This window comes from Oryctolagus cuniculus, chromosome 9 (genome assembly GCF_964237555.1).
Source record: "Oryctolagus cuniculus chromosome 9, mOryCun1.1, whole genome shotgun sequence".
NCBI lineage: Eukaryota > Metazoa > Chordata > Mammalia > Lagomorpha > Leporidae > Oryctolagus > Oryctolagus cuniculus.
In genome coordinates, this window is record NC_091440.1 from 38,818,708 (window position 1) to 38,843,043 (window position 24,336).

The 24,336-nt window shown below is 39.7% G+C and overlaps 1 protein-coding gene across 10 annotated transcripts in view; it reads left to right on the forward strand.

Moving 5' to 3' along the window:
* Nucleotides 1–24,336, forward strand: part of KLF12 (KLF transcription factor 12) — a 519,070-nt gene that overhangs the window by 255,662 nt on the left and 239,072 nt on the right. The gene's annotated exons all lie outside the window — the stretch shown is intronic.

The window sequence follows — 24,336 nt, forward strand, 5'->3', positions numbered from 1 at the left end:
TTCTTTGTAAGGGTTCTGCAGCAGCACTGGAGGATCAGTTGAGAATGTTGCCTTAAATTAGTAAATTTTTATGCACTTCAGACACATCAGAGAATGGAGAATTGAAATTTTCTGGCTACAATTTATAAGAGAGACCAGCAGAAATACTGTAGACATTCCAGTGGTGGAATTTCCAGTAATGGAATTTCCAGGTGGAAATAATTGCCATGGAAACATATTTGTGTAGGAGTAAGAAGAATTGCAAGGAGAAGTGCTTATATACTTTGAAAAATAAGAAGAGAGAAAAAATAAGCTTTAAACTTTACACAACTTGTAATTGTGTTTGTCAAGTCAGTATTCACTTTAGAGTTGCTCCCTGAGTCCTTGCCATTTCACTCATAGTTTTGTGAGACACACACACACACACACTCACACTCACAACTAGATTAATTAGCCCTTAAAGATTAACTGCCCTTTAACTAGAATAAACTTAAGCACTTTAAGATTTAAAGATCGAAGATGTTACTTTCACATCTCACAGCACCTTCTCAATGGAAAAGCTCAACTAATATTGTTTGGTTAGAATTTTTTATCAAATTTTATTTCTTTTAATATTTATTTAAAAGGTAGAGTTTCAGAGAGGCAGAGGCAGAGAGAGAGACAGAGAGGTCTTCCATCTGCTGGTTCACTCCCAAGATGATCGCAAAGTCCAGAACTGTACTGACCCGAAGCCAGGAGCCAGGAGCTTCTTCAGGGTCTCCCACGTGGGTGCAGGGGCCGAAGGACTTGGGCCATCTTCTACTGCTTTCCCAAGCCATAGCAGAGAGCTGGATTGGAAGAGGAGCAGCCAGGACTCGAACTGGCATCTGCAGGCTGTAGCTTTACCCACTATGCCACAGCACTGGCCCTCTCCAAATTGATTTTAAAATTGCTGTGTACTTACTATGTGCAAAATATTGGGCTAGACACAATAGGGGCATCAAAAAAATCATAAATATACTCTGATAGAGAGTTTTGCCTCAGAAACAGGAGATACGTATTTTGACTAATGTTTCCTTTTTATTTGCTAGATCTAGAACTTGACATACATTGTTTCATTTAATTTTTCTTGCAAACCTAGGATGTGAACTGTTGCTCTTTTTCTCTTTAAAGAAACCAAGTCTGAAAGAAGAGCTGGAATACATGACAGTGCCCAACCTGATTCCTAACATAAACCAAAAGCCACTATATTGAGTATATGTAAATATGCTAGTATCACTTGCTTGCATAACATATGTATGTTGATAAGCACTATGGACAAATACCAAAATATGAGCATTTAAAAATAATGGCTTTCTGAGCATGGGATGATTGTGTCTGATTTAAAAGATCTAGGAGCGGGCACTGTGGCACAGTGAGTCAAAGCCATGGCCTGAGGTGCCAGCTTTCCATACAGGTACAAATTTGAGTCCTGGCTTTTTCTCTTCCTATCCAACTCTCTGCTAATGTGCCTGGGAAAGCAGCAGAAGATGGCCTAAGTCTTGGGCCCCTGCACCCACATGGGAGACCTGGAAGAAGCTCCTGGCTCTTGGCCCCTGACTTAGGATCAGTTCAGTTCCAACTGTTGCAGCCATTTGAAGTGTGAAGCAGTGGATGGAAGACAACCCTCTCTCTCCATCTCTCTTTCTCTCCATCTTTCTTTCTCTCCATCTCTCTTTCTCTCCATCTCTCTCTGTAACTTTGCCTTTCAAATAAATGAATCTTTTTTTTTAAAAAAAGGAAGTTTTAAAATAAAAGATCTAGAAACAATCCAACATGATGACAGCTGATCTAGAGTTTGGAAGGGTTAGTATAAGGATGAGAGGAATCGTATGTGGAGGAAATTACACCAGGAAAAGTGTCAAGATTTATTAGTATAATAAGTGCCTATCTCCTTGTCACAATGCTATATATTGAGTATTTTATTGTATAGCCTATAAAGTAAACACTAACAAAATGGTTTCTCCCTTAAGGCAGAGCCAGACACTTGGTGTAAAATCCACGCTGAAACTTGGAGAACATGATTTTAGTGATACTTGTTCCAATTTGGACTGTGGTTGGAGTTTTAACTTAAGGAAATAGTCATGTTTTTGACCTGGTTAGACAGAATAAGCCCCCAATTTATTTGGAGGAGTTGCTGTAGAAGCCCCAAACCTGGGTCTGCTCACCCAATGAACACAATGTCAATCACTGACATTGGGGTGGTGGAAGAAAGTAGGTGTTTATTGCAAAGCATGGTGCAAGGAGCCGGGAAGCTTTTGCTTAAATTCCTGGGCTCCCTGAGGAGTTGGGGACGAAGTGCTTATAGATTGAAATTGGCACTAAGAGGGGGTTGTTCAGCTCCTGTTCAAGTTCCTGGTTGATCAGGGGTGCTCCTGCCTTTCCTCTGGTTCTGCAGCAGTGCCATGCTGTTTAAGGAATTGTTAGGATGGCCAGGTGGGCTTCAGTTAGTTGGGGTGGGGAGTGTGGGTTACATGCAGGTGGTAGTTACCTTCTGCCCCACACCTGGAATTCTCCCAAAAAATCCTCTCTGACCAGTACTAGCCCACAAGGTATTACCTATTGTAGAAGCAAATGACTTCTTGAGGCTGGTGATTGGAACCTTATAGCGTTGCCTATACCACCCTGTCAATTCTGTGAATTCCTTTTTGATACAGGACAGGCAAGGGCACCTTGGGCTAAGGGAGACAGACAAGAGGCGGCGTCCTGCCTTTACATTATAGGGGTTTGATCTCAATATCTGTCTGCATGTTATTGCCATCAAAATAGTGGCTGACAACATTTTGTGTGTGTATTTCTGTGGGGCAGTCGTGGAGGGCAGATGGTGACCTGTTGCTAGACTTGGTCAAAGTTCTCATCTCCATGTGAGAAAGATTTCAAGGAATAGGGGTTGGCATGTGACATGGTGGGGTAAGCTGCCACCTGCAGTGCTGGCATCCCATATGGGCCCAAGTTCAAGTCCTGGCTTCTCCACTTCCTATCCAAGTCACTACTAATGTGCTTGTGAAAGCAGCAGAGGACAGCACAAATCCTTGGGTCCCTGTACCCATGTGGGAGAGCTGGAAGAAACTCCTGGCTTTGGCCTGGCCCAGCTCTGGCCATTGCAGTCATTTAGGGAGTGAAAAAAACAGATGGAAGACTCTCTCTCTCTCTCTCTCTCTCTCTCTTTCTCTCTCTCTCTCTCTCTCAAATAAATAAAATCTTTGAAAAATAAGATTTCAAGGAAGACTCATAAATACAGGTGAGTAGAGAGGTACGATTTCCCAAAGGGAAAGTGCACACTCACGAGGGAGTGTGAGCAACCTCAAGAGAGACCATGCTGCCTTTTACAAACTTTAGAGCTGTCCTCTCCTATTACTGGGAGGCATGCAGGGTGGTGTCTGGAACAGCGCTTAATTGAATATTCAAAGGCGGTGGAGTTTGGAGGTGGAGTTGCCATTTCTGTGCCACTTTTGAGAAAGCTCGGAAGTGGCATGGTGTCAGGTACATGATGGGATCAGGTGTGCCAACCATGGTGACGTGACAGTAAAAACATTATAATGATCTGAAGGTCGTCATGGGCACCCACGCTGCAGCCATGTTGGGTATTTCTAGCTGGTGAAACCCTGGCAAATGTGGTTGGCACAGAAGGGGGTAAGATGTGTGCAGTACACGTAGGACTGCAGTGAACATCGGGTTGCATTGCACGGGCTGGCAGTCCTCAGCTCGTCTTTGCTAGCTACCTTCCTGTCTGCAACAATTCCACTGCTCTGAAAATGTGTTTTATACCTGTTAACTGGGGACAGAGGGCGTCTACAGTTAAGTAAAAATAACTGCACCCTTACCAGTGCTCTAAGCCTGTCCTTGAACTTGCAGCCTGGAATACTAATAGCAAGATGCAGACATCCCAATTCCTCATCTCCCGTTTCTTTGTTAAATATTAATACTAATATATTAATTTATAAGCCCACAGTCTGTCACTAAGCCTTCCCTTTCATCATCACATACATCAAAGTTAAATGATAGTACTTAAGCCTTCATTTACAAAGTAACTCACACACTATGGCTAATTCATCAGAACACTTCTTGGCTGGTTCTTACTAACTACTGTGATTGCTCTTCTATAGGCAGAGATATTGATAGTGCTTATTTACATTAGCTCTAGAGAGCATCATCCCTAGTGCTGCATCGAACATGATAACGTCAATTTCCTTCAGCATTTTACCTTTGGGATTCTGGGCTGCTGGAGGGGAGACAGTGCAGGGATCATCTGTGGTATCTCCTCCCCCACAGCCAGTCAGAAGTGTTCAGTAGATAGTTGATATCTCTAGTGCTAGTGGTCTCTGCCAGTTGTGGAATTCAGTAAGCCTGTTTTTAAGAATCAGTTGTCACTGAGGCCAGTGTTGCTGTAGCTGGTTAAGCTGCCATCTGTGATGCTGGCACCCTGTATGGGTGCCGGTTCAAATCCTGGTTGCTCTACCTCTGATCTGGCTCACTGCTAATGTACCTGGGAAAGCGATGGAAGATGACACAACTACTTAGGCCTCTGTAATCACTGTGATACCACGATGAAGCTCCTGACTTCAGCCTGGCCCATCCTTGGCTGTTGTGGATGTTTGAGGAGTAAATCAGCAGCTGGAAGACCTCTCTCTCTCTCTCTCTCTCTCTCTCTCTAACTCTGTCTTTCAAAAAACTAAATCTCTTCAAAAAGTTAGTTGTCATTTCTATGAATAACTATAAAACTTTAGGCAGTATGTGAAATTAACTTTTTTTTTTGATGAGTGTAACCCTCATTGGATTTACAATTTTAGGTTTTTGTATGTTCTTTACTTTTTTTAAAAAAATTTAATTAGTGTCTAACAGATTCAAGGTGATTTACTATAGATGCAATTCCTAGAACTTAATGATACCCCCTTCTACCTTCTCCTCCTAGCCATCTTCACTTCTTCCCTCCCTCCCTCCCTTCCTGCCTCTCCCTCCCTCCCTTCCTCCTTCTCCCTCCCTCCCTCCCTCTTCCTCTCTCTCTCTCTCTCTCTCTTTCCTATTTTTTAAGCAAAAAGACCCTAGTATAATGGGAATAGACAATAGCTGTAAACAGTAATTGAATGGAAGAATGACCACTTCACCCATATACAGTGAATTTGAAAGTTATGACAGATCATTAAATCTGTAGTAGTATAGCATTGTTAACTACTGGTTTTGCAAGGTATAAAATAAAGTTTTACAAAATTACATTGATAATGATATCAATATACCCAGATTTCTTTTTGCTTTCTTCTTTTAGTTTTTGCTGCACATAACTTCATTCTTTTTATAGCTGAATAGTATTCCATTTTGTATACTTACCAACGGAATTTATCCATTTATCCATTCCTCCGATGATAGACACCTTGGTTGATTGCAAATTTTGGCTATTGTGAACAGTGGTGTTGTAAACATAGTTGTATAGATATCTCTTGGATGCTTTGTGTTCAAGTCTTTTGGGTATATTCCTAATAGTGGGATTGCTGGATCATATGGGAAGTCTGTTTCTAGCTTTTTTAAGAAATCTCCACACTGTGTCCACAGTGGCTGCACTAATTTACATTTCTACCAGTGGTATGTAGTGTCCCCTTTGTCCACATCCTCATCAGCATTTGTTACTCTCTGTGTTTTAGATTCTAGCCATTCTGACAGGGATGAGGTGATATCTCATTGTGGTTTTGATTTGCATTTCTCTGATTGCTAGTGATGTTGATCATGTTTTCAATTTGTTGGCCATTTGTATTTCTTCTTTAGAGAACTGTCTGTTGAAGTCCTTTGCCCATTTTGTCAACTGGATTGCTTGTATTTGTTGTTGAGTTTTTTAAGTTGCTGATACATTTGGGATACTAATCCTTTGTTAGGTGGTTTGCAAATATTTTTCCCATTCTGTTGGCTCTTTCTTCACTCTATTGATTGTTTACTTTGCTGTGCAAAGCTTCTGATTTTGATGGGGTCCCACTTGTTTAGTTTTGGTTTTGTTGCCTGTGCTTTGAGGGGGAGGGGTCTCTTCCAAAAAGTTGTCCCCTACACCCGTGTCTTGGAGTTTTTTGCCCTATGTTTTCTTCCAGCAACTTCATAGACTCAGATTTAAAATTTATGTCTTTGATCCATCTTGAGTTGATGTTTGTATATGGTGAGAATCATGGATCTAATTTATTGATTCTTCGTATATAAATCCAGTTTTGCCAGCACCATTTGTTGTAGAGACTATGCTTACTCCATTGTATGGTCGAGGCAGTTTTGTCAAAAATAAGTTGACTTAAAGTATGTGAATTAACTTGTGGACTTCTGTTCCATTGTTCTTTCAATTTTTATGCCAGTATCATGCTGTTTAAATTACTGCAGTTTTATAGTATGCTTTAAGGTCAGGTATTGTGACACCTCCAGCTTGATTTTTCTTGTTCAGTATGGCTTTGGCTATTCTGGGTCTGTCATGGTTCCCTATGAATTTTAGGATTGCTTCTTTTAGTTCTGTAGAGAATGTCATCGATATTTTAATAGGGATTGCATTGAATTTGTAGATTGCTTTAGGTAATATAGACATTTTAATGATATTGATTCTTCCTATCCATGAGCAAGGAATATTTTTCCATGTTTTTTGTGTCCTTGATGAAATCTTTCATCAATGTTTGATAAGTTTCATTTTAGAGATCTTCCACTTCTTTAGATAAACTTATTCCTAAGAATTTGATTTTTTTGTGTGTGGCTATTATGAATGGGATTTCTTTCTTGATTTCTTTTTCTGTGAGTTCATTAGCATACAAAAAAACTTTGGGTTTTTTTCTATGTTTTGTAACCTGCAAGGTTACTGAATTAGTTTATCAATTCGAATAGCTTTTTGGTGGAGTGTTTAGATTTCTCTATGTGTAACATCATGCCATCTGCAAACATAGATAATATGACTTCCTCTTTTCCAATTTTAGTATTTTTTAGAAATTATTAATTTTTAAAGCCTTTTGGGGGGGGGGCAGGGGTATATAGATAATAACCATTGGAGTCCAGTTTTTTTTTTTTTTTTCCAATTTTTATGAAAGGCAGAAAGAGAGAGAGCTTAGAACAAATGCTGGTTCACTCCCTGAAATGCCCACCCATAGTAGCCAGAGTTGAACAGGGCAAAAGCCAGGAGGCCAGATCTCAATCCAGGTATCCCACATGGGTGAAAGAGACTGAGGTACTTGAGCCATCATTTGCAATCTCCCAGGGTGCACATTAGCATGAAGCTAGATGGGAAGTGGGGGAGCCAAGGCTTAAACCAGTCATTTTAATATGGGATGCAGGTATCCCAAGCAGTGGCTTAACCACTGTGTGAACATCTGCCCCTGGAATACTGTTTATTTTCTTTTTCACACAGGATTTTTCCATCTTAATTGTGGCAGTCATATCACTCCAAAGACTTTCTAAAACCTTATGGAGATTGATAAGAATATATAAAACCAGAAGCCCTATGCTTTAGGCATAACAAGAAGACAGAAAATACTACATACTTCAAATTATCTATAAATGAAATACCATCTCACTATTCCAAGTGATCAATTTCAGTTCACAGTTGATCACACTGATAGGTCTAAGAGTCAAAGGGATCACACAAACAAGACTAGTGTCTGCGAATACTAACTGATAGAATACAAAAGGGAGAGAACCATCCAACATGGGAAGTGGGATACACAGCAGACTCATAGAATGGCAGATGTCCTGAATAGCACTCTGGCCTCAGAATCAGCCCTTAAGGCATTTGGATCTGGCTAAAAAGCCCATGAGAGTATTTCAGGCATGAAAAGCCAAGACACTCTGGCAAAAACAAACAAACAACAACAACAACAAACTAAATTAAAGATCTCTGTGAGATTCCAGCAGAAAGTATGGGCCATCAAAGAGGGAGGAGACAACTTCCACTTTGACTATGATCCTGTCTGAATAAGATCGAAGTTGGCAAACTCAAAAGGCTTCCAGAGCCTTGGCAACTCATGACTAGAACGTAGGGAGATTACTGAGGCCATGAACAAGAGTGTCAATTTGTTAAGTCAACAACAGGAGTCACTGTGTACTTACTCCTCATGTGGGATCTGTCCTTAATGTGTTGTCCAGTGTGAAGTAATGCTATAACTAGTACTGAAACAGTATTTTAGACTTTGTGTTTCTGTATGGGTGCAAACTGATGAAATCTTTACTTAATATATACTAAATTGATCTTCTGTATATAAAGATAATTGAAAATGAATCTTGATGTGAATGGAATGTGAGAGTGAGTGGGAGATGGGAGGGGTGTGGGTGGGAGGGAAGTTATGGGGAGGGAAAGCCATTGTAATCCATAAGCTGTACTTTGGAAATTTATATTTATTAAATAAAAGTTAAAAAAAAATGAAAAGGCAAACTACAATTTCAAAGAAAGAGTCCTCAAATTGCTTCTCAAATCTTACTCGACAACTAGGTTTTTGGAAAATTTTCATGGAAATAAAAGATGGTAATTGAGCTGAAATCAAAATGAGAAAATCAATCCCAAGTGTAGAAAAACCTGAATCAGAGGTCTGGTGCATCTGAGCACTGCCTACAGGGAAAAGATGTGAAGTGCATGTGGACTCAAGGTCTGGTCATCTTGGGAAGGCTTCATTCTGGGCAGATGACTCTGGGAGGCTGACTGGTGATGCTTAAAGATAGCCACGTCCTAATCACTGAAACCTGTCAGTGTTGCCTTGGTAACTGCAAAACGACATTGCAGATGTCTGGATGAGATCCTGTTTGGGTCAGCCCTGAATGAAGCCACAAGTATCTTTCAAGGAGGAAAGCAGAAAGAGATTGAACCACACAAGATGCAGCAAAGCAAAATATAGAACAGATTGTAGAGTTGAGCCCCCTGAAGCTGGCCAGGGCTAAGAACAGATCTTCCCCTGCATCCTGCAAGAGGAACCAGCCCTACCGACACCTTAACATTAGCCCCCTCAAATTTCTTTTGGACTTCTAGCTTCTAAAACTATAAGAGGATACATTTCTGTTGGTTTTAAGACATTAAATTTACGATAATTTGTTACATTAACAAAAGATATTAATGCAGATGGTAACATGAGGCATTTATTTCTTTTAATTTTTTATTTTTAAAAAATTTAATTCATATAAGAACAGATTTCATGTATTTCACAGATACAGTCCTAAAAAGATAACCATACTTGCCTTCCTCTCTTTCTCCCTTCCTTCCTCTATATTTCCTTTAATTTTTATAATATCTTAATTTCAATTTACTTTTTAATCACAGGCTTAATGCACCACTAACTATAATATTAAACAAGTAAAAAGTAGAAAAACTACTGTTCCACAAGCGTGTAGACAGTGGCGAAAAAATGAAAATCAGAAGATTTCAGCTTCATTCCTACATGTTTTTTGTGTTCTGATGATCTACTGCATATCAGAGAAAATGTGGTATTTGTCTATTTGGGACTGCTTACATCACTAAGCATAATGGTCTCCAGTTGCATCCAGTTTTTTGAAAAGGCAGAAATCATTCTTTTTTATAGCTGAATAGTATGCCATTGTGTATATATACCTATTTTTCTTTATCCAGTCATCAATTGATGCACATCTGGGTTGATTACATATCTCAACTATTCTAAATTTAGCTGTAATAAACATGGTGGTGCAGATAACTCATTTCCTTCAGACAGATTTTCAAGAGAGGGGTAGCTGGGTCATACGGTAGGTCTGTGTTCAGATTTCTGAGGAGTCCTCATCCTGTCTTCCATAATGGTTGCACTAGTTGACATTCCCACCAGCTGTGTATTAGGGTACCTTTTTCTCCACATCCTTACTACCATTTATTATTCTGGTTTTTTTTTGGGGGGGGGGTGATAGCCATTCTAATTGGGGGAAGATGAAACTTCATTGTGGTTTTCATTTGCATTTCCCTGATCACTATTGATCCTGAGAATCTTTTCATGTGTCTATAGGCCAATTGTATTTCATTATTTGAAAAATACCTGTTCATGTTCTTTTACCATTTCTTAAGTTTATTATTTGTTTTGTTGTTGAGTTTCTTGAGCTCTTCATAGATTCTGGGTATTAATCCTTTATCAGATGCATAGTTTGTAAGTATTTTCCCATTTTGTTAGTTGCCTCTTGACTTTCTTGGGTGTTCCTGTTGCTATCCAGAGGGTTCTTAGCTTGATGTAACCCCATTTGTCTCTTTTTGCTTTTATTAGCTGTGCTTCTTGTGTCTTTTCCAAGAAGACTTCGACTATGTCAGTATCTTTCATAGTTTCCCCAATGTTTTCCTCTAGTAACTTGATGATACCAGGATGTAGATTTAGATCCTTGATCCATTGTGTATTGATTTTTATATAAGGTGTAAGGTAAGGGACTTCTTTCATACTTCTGCATGCATAGATCCAATTTTCCAGCACCATTAGTTGAAACGTGTTCTTTTTCCAGTGATTGATCTTAGCTTATTTCAAAGATTAGCTGGTTGTGGACGTGCGGGTTAATTTCTAGGGTTTCTGTTCTGTTCCATTGTTCTACATGTTCATGTTTGTACCGTTATCAGGCTGTTTTGATTCTAACTACCCTGTAGTGTGTTTTAGAATCTGGAGTTGTGATGCCTCAAGCTTTGGTTTTGTTGTTTAAGCTTGCTTACCTATTTAGGGTTTCTTTTGTTTTCATATGAATTTTAGCATCCCTTTTTTTTTAATCTATATCATAGAAGAATGTCCTGGGTATTTTTTGGGGGGCTTCTCACTGTATCTGTAAATTGCTTTGGGTAGTATTGACATTTTGATGATATTATTACAATGTACGAGCATGAACGATTTTCCCGTTTTTTTGTGTTTTCCTCTTTCCTTAATATTTTATAGTTTGTTGTAGAGATCTTTCACATCCTTGGATAAATGTATTTTCAGGTGCTTAAACTTTTTTCATAGCTATTGTGAACTGGACAAAACTTACAAGTTCTTTATCAGCAATGGCATTGTTTATGTATACAAATTCTATTAATTTTTTCTGTGTTGATTTTATAACCTGCAACTTTGCCAAACTCATTTGTGATTCCCAATATGCTCTTAATGGAGTCTTTTGATTTTCCTCTATGTAGGATCTTGTCATCTGCAAACAGAGATCATTTGAGTTCCTCCTTTTCCCTTTGTATCCCTTTGATTTGTTTTTCTTGCCTAATGGCTCTGGGCTTCTTTCAGTTGATCAAAATTCCCCTCAAACTACCCGTTGTATAGCAGGAGAAAACCTAACACTGCGAACTGAATAAACTAGCCCCAATCCATTATTTGGAATTGTGGGAAGAAAAAAAACTCAAATCAAAATTTGAAATTTTAGAAATGGACTAAAAATAGAAAAATGAACATGATTTTTTTGGACTTAGGAAACAAATTGAGAAATAGGTAAGATGATGTCCTCCAATCTTTTATATATTTTCCAGATTTGTACTTATTATCAAGTTTTATTTTTTTGTTACTTATAACTTTGTAGGTATTTCTTACTGAAGAAAAAAAGGTCTTTGGTTCACTCTATGGGTATTTATTTAATGCTACCATCTGCAGTATTATAAGTGCACAAGATATAGGAGTTAGTGGAAAGGTCTTGCTTTTTGGTGAAACCCTTGAGACTAGAATAGAACCATAAATCCCCTGGCCATGAGACTATGCATCATGTATGAGGTTCCAGGAGACAGGCAGTTTGGTGGCCTCGTGTCTGCCTGGACTCCTGGCAAATAGACCCACGACTGTATCTGTTTGAATGTGTATTCGAGGGATCAGGAATAGGTATCAGAAGTAAGCCAGGGCTGGTGCCATGGCTCAATAGGCTAATCCTCCACCTGTGGCGCCGGCACACCGGGTTCTCGTCCTGGTTGGGGCACCGGATTCTGTCCCGGTTGCCCCTCTTCCAGTCCAGCTCTCTGCTGTGGCCCGGGAGTGCAGTAGAGGATGACTCAAGTGCTTGGGCCCTGCACCTGCCTGGGAGACCAGGAGAAGCACCTGGCTCCTGGCTTCGGATCAGCGGGGTGCACTGGCCGCAGCTCACCGGCCGCGGCGGCCATTGCAGGGTGAACCAACGGCAAAGGAAGACCTTTCTCTCTGTCTGTCTCTCTCTCTCACTGTCCACTCTGCCTGTCAAAAAAAAAAAAAAAAAAAAAAAAAAAGGAAGTAAGCCAGAAGGAAAAATTGAGGGTATGCCAGAGCAGTGTGGTTGGGGAATTAGTCTGGGGAGGGGAAGGTTTCAGGGGCCATTTGCTGATGTTGGCGGAAGCACACCAGTCAGCTTAAATACTCAAGGCAGGCTGGCCAGTGACTAGCAGAGATTAAAAATAAGAACACTTAATTCTTGGATATGCAGTATAAAAGATTTCCAACAAAACCCTTGTCTGTGCTCTTCCCTTTTTTACTTTTAAAAGAAAAAAAATGTTTACAAAGCTGTTTCAAATGCAATTAAAATAAGTTTTTATTGCCATGTTTAGAAATGTGGTGTATGTTGCTTGTATACAGTTTTAAAAGTGCTATGCTTAAAATAATAACAGCTGAAAATACAGTAAAGGTGGTATTAGTTTACAGATCAAAGTGCTTGCTTAATATGGATAAATATAGAAACAGTGTTTCATTTGAAGGGTATTGTAACACTTATGCACTTTTTTTCTTTTTCTTTCCCCCTTTTTTTTGGCTAAGTTTAGATCTGATACTTTCAATAGAGATATTTTCTTTCCTTTGCTACCCCATTCTACCCAATTCTTCTCTTGCTCTGTGGGAGGAACAGTGTATTTGGAAGTCACGGAAGATTGAGAACTCTCTCAATCACTTAAATTGGTAGGAAGGAAGGGCTGCGTGATTCATGCTTAGATCCATGGAATGGATCTCTTTCCATCCTGGTTGCTGACTGCCAGGATAGTCAAGTTGAAGGGAGTGCAGACCTGTTATCTACAGCTGATTATTAAAACTGTGATAAACCTCAGGTGTAGCCCAGATTTCCTGAAGCTGAGCTGTGGCTATTAAATATTGTATCATCTATTTATTCTCTGCAATATACATAAAGGATTTCCTCAAAGGAAAGAAACAAAAATCATTTGCTAAATTCCCAGTTGACAGGTAAGTGATGTGTAGGCGGAGAAAAGAGGAGGAAGGAAGGGGAGTGTATGGCAGCGCAGTGTAGTAGACCAGCCATGCAGACAGGATGTGCCTCATGGTCGGCCCAGTCCTGGAGGTCACTGCTGAGAAACGGTCCCTGTACTTTGAGAGCTCCCAGTCTAGTGGGGAGGACAGACATGCGTCAGGGCGAAACGAGAAGTTCATCAGAAATCTCAGTGTAGGAGGAAATTAGGAGAGCTTTGTAGGAGAAGAGGACCCCTGGGGTGGGGTTGGAAGTTAATGGTGTGAAGAAGTGGGGGAGAATTAAAGGAGAGGCAGGCTAAGGAGGCAGAGCCAAAGCTTCCTGCTCTGAGTAAGTAGAGAAAGTAGGTTGACATTGGAGGAGGAAGGAAAAAAAAATGTGGAGACCAATGATTGAGTTTAGAACGAAGTCTAGTGTGGGAGTTAGTTTACGTGTTAGTTCCCCAAGCCACCTTTTCACATTCCCCTGTGTAAGCAGGAGAATCTTCCCCATCTCTTCTGGCTTCCAGTGTTGCCAACAATCCTTGGTGTTCCTTCATTTAGACACGTGTCACCCCAGTCTCTGTCTTCTCGCTTGGATGCGGGTCCCTTAGTCAGTTAATTGGAAACTGAAATTAAAAGATAAGTATATGCAAAAAACTTGAAGTGCACACTTAGATTGTTTAAATACAAAATACGAATATGTAATAATTATCTGTGAATTTACCAAAGACCTCTCGTGTGTCCCTTTCCTCTTATAAGGATGGCAGTCTTATTGGATTAAAGGCTCATCATTCAGTTGACCTCGTCTTAACTAATTAGATTTGCAATGACCATATTTCCAAAAAAGGGCACTTGAGCCTATCTGTCGCTCCCCCTCTTCGTGGAGGAACGACACAGGACCCTGCGCTGTTCTTTCGTCTGCTCGGCCCTCCCCGGGTTTGCTGCTGGTTCTTCCCGGGTTGGCTACTATCCCTTCCACCTCCGTGGAAGGGCAGTTCCCCCTGGCCACATTCCCCACTTCCGCAGGGGAGCGGCACACCGCCGGCCGGTTCTCTCGGGGGCTGCACAGGTGTTCCCTTAGATGTTCCCCTTAGATGTTCCTGGTGCATGCCGTCTCTCTCCTCCTTTATAGTCCTCCTCTGCCAATCCCAACTCGGCTGCCCACACGCTGAGTACGCTGCTCTCCTCCAATCAGGAGCAAGTCCTACAGTTTATTAGCTGAACTGGAGGCAGCTGTGCGGAAGCTGTTTACTTCTCTCCCAGCGCCATATTGTGGGAGAGCAGATGCACAGAATAAGTCTTAATTCCAGTAACTCAGTCCAGTCCGGGCTGCTCCCCACACCTATCACTTAGGGGGATACAATCCAATGTGGAACAATATCTATAAAAGAGTATGAGTTCACTTTTTTCTCCTGAGACTTCCTTAAAGGAAGCTCTCATTGGGAACCTATGCTTGTGGGCTGATAATCCATTGGGATCTTTTTTTAATGGCCTGTGGACAAAAAAAGGCAAATTGAACATTATGAACTGAGAAAAAGAACACTAAAAATTAATAGGTCTAGTAGCCCTTAGAAATTCAACAGTTAGTAGCGTTTCTCTAAGAAGCTGTGGGGAAGCTCTTTCAGAAGCTGCCTTTTTGGAGTTATTGTGAAGGAGGAATAAATAGTTTGGACTTCAGCAGGTCCTTATTGGGGAAAAAAAATACACTGAGGTATCCTATCTATCCTGTGCCTTATAGAATCAAAAGAGGAACAAAAACACTGGGACAATTGGCAGGGCCTCTGGTCTACAAGAGTTTGATTTAAAAGATTATGTTTGCTTTGAAATGGAGTCTGAATAAAAGCACAAAGTCAAGGGATATTTCTATGAATCTATACATAGAGAAAGCAAGTGCTAGCACTTTTTCTTACCTACTTGTTTTTAATCTTTGATGTGTTTCTTACATCCTAGGAACATTTAAAATACACACACACATCTATCTATATCTATATCTATATCTATATCTATATCTATCTATCTATCTATCTAGAAAGATAAGTGCATGGATATCTTCCAGTTTATACAAATTCACTGTATGTGCATTTATTCAGGAACACTTCTTTTCTGTGAACTTACAATTTTAAGTGTTTCTCTGGTGTTTGCTGTAGGAGTGTGTTTGGCTGTTAATGGGAAGCATTGAGACCATGAATTGTATTAAATTACATGTTCAAAGATTGTCTTGCAGTTCCACCCAATTCATATCACTAGACTCTTCCTTGGTTGTTTATTTGATAGCAGGAGAGGAGGAAGAAAGAGACAGACGCACAGAGAGGGAGGCCATCCATTCACTGATTTTCCCTTCAAGTACTGGCTGGCGCTGGGCCAGGAGCCAAAGCTGGAAGCCAAGAACACAATCCATGTCTTCCAGGTGGTGGCAGGATCCCAATTACCTGAGCCGTCACCATTCCCAGGGTTTACAATGGTGGAAGTCAGAGCCACATCAGAGATTTAAACCCATATACTCCAGTATAGGATATGATGCCTTAACTGCTAGGCTAAAGGCTGTTGCATTCTCTACATTTTGTAGTTACCATAGGAGCAAAGCTTGAAATAGCTTCCTGATACAACTTTTTCATTTTAATAAGCCATGGTATTTAAACAGGTATTCTCCATTCATCTAACACCATGCCTTACACTCTTGTCTCTCAACCATATATTTAATATTAGCTTTGATTGACAAATTGCAACTATATACATTCATGGGATACAGTGTGATATTTTCAATATGTACTTAATATGGAATAATTAAGCTAATTAACATGTCCATCAATTTACCTATGCTTTTTTTTGTGGTGAGCTGTGTGAAATTTACTCCCTTAGTTACTTTGAAACACACAATGTATTATTATTGACTGTTTTCACCTGCTATACCAAATTATTTCATAGCCTGTTCTTCCTGTCTGAAACTTTGTATCCTTTGATCAGTTACCCCCAATATGTTCCACCAACTCCCCTTAACTATTTACATTATAAGGTTCTGAGTTTGAATTTATACAGGTCAATATTAGAAAATTTTTTGTGGCTAACATTCAAGTTGCATTAATAAAAACAATTAGCAGAACTATCTTCATTTTTAGTTTATTAAATAATACTTCATTCCTATTTTGATTAGAAAATTCTGTCCAATATATTTAGATATTTGACAGAAAATATAAGGTCTAGAAATAGGATTGACTTTTCTGTTAGCTCTACCAACTGTAGGGCCTTTCGAAATAGCGCAGATGTGAATTTATTATTAAAATTGTTGTCAATTCTAAACATATTTTTGTGAAATAATATTAGATTGTGTTAATTTGGAGTCAACTGGGTATGTCCAACAAAGATGTGCAGAAGGTGAGTGGGGTAGAAAGAGGTCTTATTTACAAATGAGGAGTCAAAAGATTTGGAGTTCATTCATTGATTTTAAGAAATATTTTATTTTTGAGGCAGAAAGAGAGCCTGTCTTGGGCTGTTCTCTGACAAACCTGGGAGATGGGGGCTCAGTCCAGGTCGGCTGCATTCGTGGCCGGGACCCAGTCACTTGAGTCATCGCTGCTGTCTCTCAGGGCTTCTACTGGCAGAAAGGGGGAGTCAGCCAAGAATCAAACTCGGGCACTCTGAGATGAGACAGACCATCTTAACCACCAGACCAAGTGCCCACCCCCATGGCTTAGAATTTAAGATGAACTAGACACCCAACTTACTGTAACTTCTGTGAACTTATGCTTACCCATTATAAATGGAGCTGCTTATTTCTGTTCTACTCACATTGCTGAGCCTTTAGATTCATTCAAATAAGCGGCTTGAGATTTTCAATTTCTTATGTTCCTGTTGAGGATAGGTGTTTGGTGCACTGGTCAAGATTCCCTGTGTGATGCCTGCATAATGTAATGGAGTGCCTGACTGATTGAAATCCAGACTCTGCTTTAGTTTTGCCTTTATTTTTTTTTTAAGATTTATTTTACTTACTTCAAAGACAGTTATAGGCCTGAGACAGAGACAGAGAGAGAGAGACAGACAGACAGACAGACAGAGACAGTAGCTTAACCCACTGTGCCACAGTGCCAGCCCCAGATTACGCTTCTTATGTAGCTTCCTGATGATGTGACCCTGCAACAGCAGCACACGATGGCTCAGATATTTGGGAGTTCCTGACTCCCAGCTTCAGCCTGGCCTGGCCCTAGCTCTTCCAGGCATTTGGGGAATGAACCAGAGGCATGATCACCCACCCCTCCATGTCTTTCTGGTGTGTGTGTCTGTGTGTGTCTGCCCTTCAAATAAAAAAAGAATGGAAACAAATAAAATTTATAACAATAGAATGGCACAAATGTAGAGTGATTATATACAAAGTAACCTTATTGAGAGGGTTCTTTGGGTAGTAGATAAAGGAAAAACCAAAGTTTCTGATTTCAGCTAGCTGTTTAAGGAAACTGTGTAGCGGCCTGTGTTGTAGTGTAGTGAATTCAGTCGCTGCCTGTGACACCGGTATCCCTTATGTGGACTGCTTTGAGTCCCGACTGTCCCACTTCCAATCCAGCTTCCTGACAATGCTCTTGGAAAGGCAGCAGAAGATGCCCCAAGTGCGTGGGCTCCTCCTGCCATCCACATGAGAGAACTGCAGCTCAAGGTCATGGCTTCTGGCTTCAGTCTGGTGCAGCTCCAGCCATTGCAGCCATTTGGGAAGTGAACCAACAGATGGTAGATCTCTCTGTGTCACCCTCTCTCTATCTCTGCCTTTTAAATAAATAAAAGCAAATTTTAAAAAATATATAAGAAATTTCCTTTTGGACATTTCAACAAGAAGGAAAAATTCAGACCCAATGAAGGAAATACCAAACAGAATCATAAATATTTAAATAATACTATTCAAATATTTTTCTTTCTTTTATCCTTTATTTAACAAATGCCAGTCATATCTGGGGCAAAGTTAATACTTAGTACAAGTGGATTGATGATGAATGACTGGGTGATATCACAAAATATTCCTTTGCTTTGTGTTGGAAATTCTACATGCGTCCAGGTAGGGTAGCTAGCGTGGTTCAGTTAGGAAATATGGAAGCTCTGCAGATACATGTGGCCAGGAGGTGAGGGCTTTGAAAATCACTCCATTGTCAGCCCAAGTGATAATCATAGAGAATTTGGTCTACAACAGAACAATCGAGAAGATAACAGATTTTCGGATTTTTGAGAGATTATTGTGATGATATATACTCATCATGTAGTTCAAAAGACAGAGTTATTACAAACTTTTGAAGTTATAAGAAGGAAAACTGTCATATGTGAGGAATTAGCTAGGTGACTAGCAGAACTGCATGAAAAATGAGGTCTTCATTCTGACAGATGCTTTATGCTCACCCTCTGGCAGTGCAGGAACTGCGGCTAGTTGAAATCTATGCAAAATTTGGCTTGGGATTCCTCAGGCTGGATGCCTCAGGAGGTGATCTTTTAAGTGTACCTGGGAAAGATTATGTAATTTCTGAAAGATCTCACCCATCGGTCCCAGGTCTCCTAGCCAGCAAGTGCTTCTCTGGTCCATTTGCCTTGCATTGTGAGTGCCCCTGGAGAAGGATGAACTCTTTCTGATCCTGATTCTTTGAACACAGCCACGGTCACTGAACAGTACCTGGTATTGTTACTCCTTCATCTGTTTACCACTGAATGTTTTATTCATTTTCTACACACTATTTCAGGAAGTAGGAGGTGCTATTTCAGGAAGTAGGGCTAGAACTGACAATCCTGTGCTTATTTTGTACGAGTGGGCCAGAGAGTATAGAGATCAGCAATTGAGTATTGAGTATCAGATGGTAAATGATAAAAGAGAAAAGTGAACACATTTGAGGAGGGGTTGAAGACTGGTCAGATGGCACGGTACTTGATAAGATCCTCAAGCCTTTGAATAGGGAGACGTTGATGGAGGATGTGAAGGAGGCTGTGGAGTAGGCTAAGCAGATGTCTGAGAGCTGGTGAAGACCTGCAGGAGTGGCATGCTTTTGTGTTTGAAGAGTAGTCCAGAGGCCAGGTGCTGAGGCAGAGGACGGGAAGAGAGGCAAGGGAGAGGATGTGGCCTGAGAGGTTGATAGTTGGTAGGGCGAACGGAGAGGGAAGAGTATGTATGTCACAGTGATGACATTGGCTCTCATTCTAGGATAAGCCTTGAATTCCCGATCTTGTTCAGAGGGGAAAACTGACTTGTCAAATGATCAAGGACAAAGAAAAAGAGCCCTGGGGACTTTAGTGCAGGCCCTGCCAGCTAGCACATGGATTCCCTCTCAGCAAGTTACTTAACTGCTTTGGCTCTTTGATTGATTTTAATTTGAAGGCTGACATAGGTGACTTAAAGCTATCTTGTATCTTCTGAATTCTTCAGTTATCATCTGTTAAGTTCTGAATAATCGAATTGGAGGAGAGTGGAGAAAGAAATATTGGAATAAGGATGGTTTCATGGAGGAAAGTGGGTCTGTTTGGGGTTTTCAAACTGGACAGATTTAAATTGGCAGATTGAAGAGGATGGGATAGGGTAGGTGTGGAGGATGCTGTATGAGTAGAGACAGATTGTGTATTGAGCATGAGCAACCATGAGGAGACTGGTTCAGTGAGGACGGAAGGGGGCTTTGACACAAATTATAGGGAGATGGAAAATGTGAACATCTTATTAAACAGATGTGAAGACTAATACAAGTACCCTCCAATGGGTAAAAGAGTATTAGGTATTTTAGATCACAGACAAATAGGTTGATGTCAATGTCTAAGGAAATAATACCACGTAGAATCTCTAAATGAAATCCATTATAGAAACAAGAAAAGGACTCGAGAGCTTAAGTAGATGAGTCACAGCTAAGGAGAATGTTGCTGAACTGGAAAATATATTTGAGTTACTCAGGAGGTAGCACCAAGAGAAAAGGAAAGGAAATATGAAGATTCAGAGATTAAACGTACATGTTATTAGACTTCCCAAAGGAGAGCATGGAATGGAAGAAAGCCATTGGTTTCAGATTTCATGAAACACATGAATTCAAGGATTCAGGAAGAACAAAATATGTTGAATAGGAGAAACAAAAATATGAATACTGCAGTCTTTGTCAGGAGAATCTTTTATTCTTTGTTCTTTTGCAAATGTTTGAGAGATTAAAAAATAGAGTTGGTTTCATTGCCTGAGAGTTTGGTGACCGTAATTATGGTGTGAGATAAAAACTTGATGTTACAGTAGTGATGATGAAGAGGCAACCAATACACATTTTGAATCAAACTCCATTGTGATAATAATGTGAGTGAAGGAAAAGATCAATCCAAACATAGACGTAGACCCTGGATTTTATGACTACCACAAGACATTGAGAAAAACAGGGAAATTTAGATGAAGTAACTTGTGAGGAAGAGAGGTGTGTCTGGCTTGAGACAGCTAAATTAAATTTGGGCAATGGCAGAGTATTTAAGTGAAAAATTGAAGTGGAGAATCCATACTTGTAAATGTGTAGAAGTTCTGTGATTGAATGTTTCATGTGAGGAAAAATGTATACTGTATCAAAAAATTTTGTTTTTTATATATATCCAAAATTAAAAATACAAGGATCGGTTTCACTGCAGTATTTTAGCATAAATCAGTTTTTATGTATGTACTGCCATGATATAGTGAAAAGGAAACAATATACTATGAATTCCACTAATAAATAAATGAGAATTAAGTTTTTGGAATTGGAATTTTTTGTTGTTGTTAAGAAAATTAAAATCTCAAGCCACATGGGAATAAAATTTGCAGATATTCTTGTGTTAGAGCTGGAATATGTTGATTTTATCCCAAATTGTATATTTGTAAAGCAATCATACTCTTAGCTTCCCAAGTTATTAATTTAGTAGTAAAGAATTAACTGTGATGGTAACACATTATGGCTAAATTTATGAAAGTAAAAAAAATTAGTACTGGCTCAGATTTTAGCTAGACAGAAAAGACCAAAAATTTTTACTTGTACAGGTAAAATAATCATTTGAAAGCTATAGGTGACTGATGAACAGAAGAGCAATGTTAATCTGTGGGTAGAATTTGAGGAATGAATGAATCCTTCTAAAGGAGAGAAAAACATTAACTCTAATAATCTATTTTTTGTTTAGAATATTGCATGAAAGCAGTGTATGTTAAAACAGGGTTTAAATCTGTATAATGGGTCTGTGTAACCCCACCACAAAATAAATACAAACATGAATATGAAATAGAATCACCACTTCATAAAGTCATAAAATTCGAATGAGTATCACATCTGTCATGGATCATGATGTTTTGCTGACTATAAATGACTATTCATTTAAAGCTCTACTCACTGTTGGTGTATCTTTTTTTTTTTTTTTTTTTAAGTCTTAGCAGCTTATTCTACTGAACTCTGTGTCCTGCTTCCTCTGTTAGAAAACCATCATTATGGCTCTCAGGGCTGCCATTTGGCCTGTACTGAGCCACATGCTTCAATGTTAAGTCGACTTCCATTCCTTTCCTGCTAAATTAACCCTGGATGTTAAATTCTATCCTAACGTGTTGTTAGTACAATGGAAACAAACACTGTGACAAACTCAGATGCAAATCAGTTGACAGTCCTGTCATAGGATGGTGCAGAATATATTTACATCCACTTTTAATGAACATAAATGAACTGAAATGAAGAACAAATGTTTTCCTAGAGATGGCTAGGACCCCTCCTGTTTTGTTCTTTGGTCCTTTGGGCCCCAAATCACACAGTGAGCTATGGAATGAAGCTTAAATAAACCTAGTTAGTAAAAAACAAAAACAACCACCTGAGAAACTACCTTTATCTCTTAGTGAAATCGATAAACTGAAAAAACCACACATAAATCTGTCTTACCCAATATATATATTGCATTTTTGGTGAATTAATAGATCTGAAAAAGAACTAAAAGTATTTTTTTTTGGGGGGGAGTGATAGTTACACAAATAAGCCTTTACACCTCAGAAAACAAATTTGTTGCACTTGTGCTAGGAGGTATAGGGTAGGTCTTCCCAGTGACCCTTATTAGCTGTACATAATATATAGAAACTTTAAACATGATACTGGTTTTAAACCTGAAGGCTATGATCAAGATCCTTTTGATTGCCTAGTTCTGATCTGTGAAGTCTCCTGTTTCCGGTCTTGCCTTTGCCTCTGATGCCCTTCCAGAGGTTTGCTTGAAGGTTGTCAACTGCCCATTGTACGTGCTGTACATGACAACAAAACCTATCTCATTATGGTCATCCTGGACATGGGCCACCTTCTTGTTTTCAGTAGTACATCTTTAACTTGACTTCGTAGTAAATTGTGCCCAAGAGTGCTGACAGGTTTTGAATGTTTTTGGTGGTCAACATTCCAATACATCAGCTGTTAAATTCAATTGATCAGCCTATTTGAGAATTTTGTTTTTAAAGATTTGATTTATTTGAAAGTTACAGAGAGGGAGGGAGAGTTGCAGAGAGAGGGAGAAAAAGACACAGCAAGGATCTTCCGTCTGCCGGTTCACTCCCCAGATGGCTGCAACGTCCAGGGCTAGCCTAGGCTGAATCCACGGGACAAGAGCTTCTTCCAGGTCTCTCACGTGAGTAGCAGGGAACCAAGCGCTTGGGCCATGTTCTACTGCTTTCCTCAGGCCATTAGCAGGAAGCTGGATAAGAATTGGAGCTGCTGAGACACACACTAGCTGGGCTGGCCCTCTACTTGAGGATTTTATGACTGGATAGGTGAATGAACTTTTTTTTTAAAAAAGATTTATTTATTTATTTGAAAGGCAGAGTTCTAGAGAGGCAGAGGCAGAGAGAGGAAGAGGGAGAGGTTTTCCATCTGCTGGTTCACTCCCCAGATGGCTGGAACTGTGTGATCTGAAGCCAGGAGCCAGGAGCTTCTGGGTCTCCCCTGTCGGTGCAGGAGTCCAAGCACTTGGGCCGTCTTCCACTGCTTTCCCAGGCCACAGCAGAGAGCTGGATCGGAAGTGGAACAGCAGGGGCTTGAACCAGCACCCTAGGATGCTGGCACTGGAGGCAGCAGCTTTACCCGCTGCGCCACAGTGCTGGCCCCATGTGAATGAACTTTTACAAGTAATTACACCGTCCTATTTTTGAATTTGGCTTTCAGTAGAAATCCTATTTTACTTCATGTTAAAATGAATATTTTGGATGGATGGTCAGATTTTAATATTGTTAGTATTTGTCCAAATATGTCAAATGTGTCACTTCCTTTTGTTTGTCTTGTACTGATCTCCTTAGAAGTGTTACCATGTGTTTGTGGAATGCCTTAATTAATACGACTTCAGCCTCTGTGGTTAATTTCAGTGTTTATTGCCTGTCTCTCGATGTGAAGATCTCTTCATCAATGTCTCAGCATGTTCTGGCACACACAAATGCCACACACGCTACAGCAGCTCTTTTTTTTTTTTTTAATGGTATTGCTTTAAAATTTAATGTATCAATTAAACATTGGCCAAATGAATAAAAATTTCTTCCTTAGATCATGTTTCCTAAGAACTCTTGTTAACACAGTTCAAAAGTATAATGTCTTAATTTGTGGGTCAACCTTTCCATAGAAAAAGAAAGATGGTTTGTCAGTGGCACATGCAGAGGATCAGCGCTGAACAAAGCAGCTGTGTCTTATTAGGATAAGTTAGTGGTGAACGTGCAGATGGATGCCTTAGTGATTCTGAGGAAATAGTGTTTGAAAAACAAAAAAGGGGAAACAAAACTCAGGGTCATGCTGCTGGATGGTACTTGCGTTAGTCATCTCCTTGTGCTTGATTTTTACCAATTCTAGTTACAGTCATCTCATTTAAAGTAATGAGTCTTTAGTATTTAAACAATTAAGAAGAATTTCTTAAATAGCATTTAAAGAATAGAGGGAAGAATGTGTAAAGTTCTGGATTTAATAAATTACTGGTGTGTCACTGAGAAAGTTTATTTCTTGTGTCAAGAACATTCTAGAATGTTTTGTGTAGGTGTGGCCAATATGTAATACCTAAAATAGCAGTGAAATTAATTAATAATAATAATTAATTAATGCCATAATGAGGTTTTGGAAAGAGCCCCGGCTATTGAATTAGAATCATTTTCTATTCCTACAGCCCAATGTGCACATCTGGGATCTTAAGGTGGTTGGTTAATCTTCCTGGCTTTCTTGTCTACTTCCGTAAAAGTGGAAGTGGTATTCTAACATTGCCTCTTGCCAAGATTTTTTAGAAACAATTGTTAAGAACCCCTGTCCAGCTGCCATTTAGAATGCTTGGCAAT